We start from the raw sequence: 4,108 nt of genomic DNA on the forward strand, positions 1-4,108 counted from the left end.
GTGTGTGTGTGTGTGTGTGTGTGTGTGTGTGTGTGTGTGTGTGTGTGTGTGTGTGTGTGTGTACATATATATCCTCTTTTATTGCAAAGGTAAGAATGTTTTGCTGCCAGAGCATTTTCTGCCAGGAGCGCTTGTGGATCTGGTTGTGTCTGCTTTGCCAGAGCCTCTCGTCGTGGCTTGGGATAAAGGTGTGGTGAGGAGAATGCAGTCGAAGAACCTCAAAGTCTCTTCTTTACCTTTTTGCAGATGATATGGTTGAGTTGGCGTCTCCAAACCTCCAGCTGTCAGTGGAACAGTGGAAGTGTGAAGAGGCTAAAATAAGACTTATTTCATGAGCTCATAAGATCTGTGCTTATTAGGTACAGTTTGTTAATGAGACGAAGCACTTTACTCATATTGTAAGTTCAGTACAGAAAGAGGTGACCAAGCCTGACCAGCAGCAAGACTGAAAACTCAAACTGTGTCTAGATATGTCCCATAATGTTTTATCTGACCTGTGACACAACAAATATGTGTTGAAACTGGCTGATGTGTAAACAGTACATGCACCCTTTACAACACATACTACAGAAAACACAGGGGAACCTAGAGCCTGATACCTCAGTTATATAACAAACCACAGGTTGTATTTTGTTAGACAGAAGATACATTTCAGCCCCGTCATTAGTTTATAGCAAGGCTCAGGTAGTTTACTCAAACACGCTCAATTCAAATAACCAAATATTTTGTGATAAATTAGTAACAGAAGTGCAATAAGTAAGTCAAAGAAAAAGACCGAACTAATGCTCTGAGTTGTGTGAAGAAGTTTATGAGTTTATGGAAAGCAGACTGATAAATCACAGAGTTCTGAGCTGAAAAGTTTCTGTTTAAATCAGGAATTCTGGATGAATGAACCATCCTGATGTGCTGAACCTTTAGTTTTTACAGAAGGAACTGTCTGATCATCATGTCAGAGATGCAGCCAAGTGGTTTTCAACAGATTTTGCTAAAAACAAGGAGCATATTTGACACCAAGTGAAATTAGAGTTGGTCAGTAACACATCAGATGCAGAAACAACACCTATAAGCTGACTGGAACCAAGAACAGATGGAGTTTCCTGTCCTGGTTTATGTGCATCGAAACACAACCAAGTCTGGTTTCTTGTTACTTTTCTTATTATCAGAGAACCTTTTCTTCAGGATGTTTTGTTGTTGTTTTCAGGATTCATGATAAAATGATTTCATTAGAAATGAGTGAAAAACTGGAGAAACCAAGGGAGCCTTCAGAAAATGGATTTATGGCTCATTTTTTAAAGTTTAATCAATAAGCCGTGTTTGTTTTGAATTATGTATAAAAGTGTAGGGAGAATATCATATATCTGTCTAATTAATTTAACATAAATCTGAAAAAGTTAGTTTGTATCATCTTTTTCAATAAATATTGATCAAGTTTGAAACTCAGCTTGAACTGTTTCAAATTTAACCTCTGAGTGACTGAGTTTAACAACCTGATTTAGGGTAAAATTTAAAGAAAAAAACTGTAAAGACAATTGAACATCTTGAAAAAGTTGATAAATCATCAGTTAAAACATAAATCGGACTAATTTAGAGTAACTTGTTCACTCACGCTGGTTAAAACAGTTCAGTGGTTTCTGTAGACTCTGCTTTGACTTTGTTCTGAACTTAACTAAACTAATGTGAACATGACACGAATTCAGTAGGTTTATTAATTAGTTAGCGGACTTGTTTATTTGCAGATTTTTTTTCTTAGATCCTAAATAATAAATAAATAGTTGAAACCTCTGCAATTTCACAGAAAAAGCAAATATCCTTTGTAAAGTTTTTAACTTTCTAAATATTTTTTGTGGCAATACATACAGTTTTGCTGCTTTGCTTCCTTCACTTGCTGGATTATTGTGGAATCCAAAGTGAAATTCACTTTGGACTTGGCCCCGCTCAGACTAGCTGTTATCTCCTCGATCCAGCTGAGGCAGTCTTTCTGCTGTCTTACATTAATTATAATCTCAAAGATTTTTGGTTTATTTATGCAATCTCCATTTTCTGCCAATTATCTGTAGTCGGGTCGCAGAGGCAACAGATCTAGAGAGAAACTCAAACATCTCCCCCCAAGGGCACTTTTCAGCTCAACTTGGGAGACCCTAAGATGTTTCCATGCCAGAGAGGATACATTATCCCTCCAGCGAGCCCTGGGTCTTCTCCAGTGCCTCCTACCAGTGGGACATGTCTGGAAAACCTCTAAAGGGAAGATAAGCGTCCAGGAGGCATCTGAATCAGATGCCCGAACTACCTCAACTGACTCTTTTCGGTGTGGAAGAGCAGCGGCTCTACACAGAGCACCCCCCGGATGATGGAGCCCCTCACCCTATCTCTAAGGCTGAGCTACAAAGAAGGCTCATTTCAGCTTCTTGTATCCAGGATCTTGTTCTTTCAATTATGATCCACACTTCATGTCTTTAGGTGAGGGTTGGAGCTTAGACAGACCAGTAAATCCAGAGCTTTGCCTTTCGACTCAGCTCTTTCTTCACCATGACTGATCAAAGCAACGCCCTCATTACTGAGGATGAGGCCCCAATCTGTCGATCCAGCTCCCACTCCATCCTGCCATCACTCAGAAACAATGTCTTGGCCTGTAAACACCAATAGAACCACATCCTCTCCATAAAGAATAGCTGTGACCCTGTGGTTCCTAAACCACACCCTGTCCTCCACCTAACTGCACATTGAGATGATGTCCATAAACACATTTGATTATACAGACTGTATAGCCCTGAATACCCATACTCCTGCAGCGCCCCTTACAGAATGCCTCCAGGTCCACATGCAGACTGGAGATGCAAACTCTTATGACCCTTTTAGCAACTCAGCAAGAGTAAAGATCTGGTCCACTGTTCCATGACCAGAACAAAAGTCACACTGCTCCCCTTGAATCTGAGGTTCAATGATCGATTGGAGCCTCCCTTCTGACACCCTGGAGTAAAGTCTCCTGAGGATGTGAGAAGTGTGATCTTATACCTTATAAACATTTCCATAATCAGTGCTGTTTCACAGACTGTCATGTTACATCTGGCTGCAGGTGCTTCTTGAAAACCTTACAGAAGTAATTCTTTATAAATATTGGTGTAATGCAGTGATGCTTGGCCACTGGTTCACCTGCCATGGAAAGTTAAAAGAAAAACAATATTAAACACAATAAAATGTCACATATACTGTATACAGTGCTTTATTCTATAAATGCATCTTCTCTTTGACTTAAACTTTTTAAAAATATTTTTCTTATTCAAAATCACTGAATTTTCTCATTTCCTGTTCAAATACAGGATGAGAGGGACTAGGAGGCAAATCAAGCTCCGCCTCCAGATTACGCAATCCTTTCAACTACCCTCTGTCTCCACTTGGATTGCACAATCCCTGCTGCAGTTTATGCAGTGAGAGCAGAAAATGTCTCTATATGGTGCCAGTAAAATGTTTCAGATTTTTTAAGTAAGAAGTAACAAAAAGTTCCAGTTAGCACGCCAAGTGCAGTGTTTTTGGTACCTGTTTTGTAAACTTTCAGTTTATAGAATAAAAAAAGTAAAGTGCAGCAGAGATCCATTATTTGTTTTCTCTCCGCCAAACCCAACTTTTAGAATATTTTAAAGCTATTTTCTCATCTGGGGTCTCATTTATAAAGGATTGTGTGGAAACCATACTAAAAGTGAACGTACGGCCAAAAGGTGAAAATGGCATACGCCAAAAATAATTTCAGATTTATAAAACAGTGCGTATGCATGTTTCTGCGCAAATAAATCACAGCCGCACGTCAGAGTTTTCGCACGAGGTCCTCCTCAGGTTCTACCCTCTACACGCCCACACTCAACCATAAACAGTCAATGTAAAGTACCTCATGAATGTTAAGATGTATTTAAATCAGTCAGCTGATCAATGCCAACAAAAGTGATTGGTTCAGACACGCTCCTTCGTGCGTCTGGAGGATGACAGGTGCTGACTGACAGCTGCTCACGTGAACAGAATGACTGTAATTGACACAGATTTTCCCTCATTTTGCTTTAGAGTAATCTAACGATTTTTATAAAAAAATTAAAAAAACACAGCTTCAAATTAATTTTCC

General features: G+C 39.3%; 1 protein-coding gene across 2 annotated transcripts in view; it reads left to right on the plus strand.

Moving 5' to 3' along the window:
* The window catches only part of ca10a (carbonic anhydrase Xa), a 617,460-nt gene that overhangs the window by 76,135 nt on the left and 537,217 nt on the right, over positions 1 to 4,108 (plus strand). The window lies entirely within an intron of this gene.

Source organism: Austrofundulus limnaeus, unplaced genomic scaffold (genome assembly GCF_001266775.1).
Source record: "Austrofundulus limnaeus strain Quisiro unplaced genomic scaffold, Austrofundulus_limnaeus-1.0 Scaffold185, whole genome shotgun sequence".
Taxonomy (NCBI): Eukaryota; Metazoa; Chordata; class Actinopteri; order Cyprinodontiformes; family Rivulidae; genus Austrofundulus; species Austrofundulus limnaeus.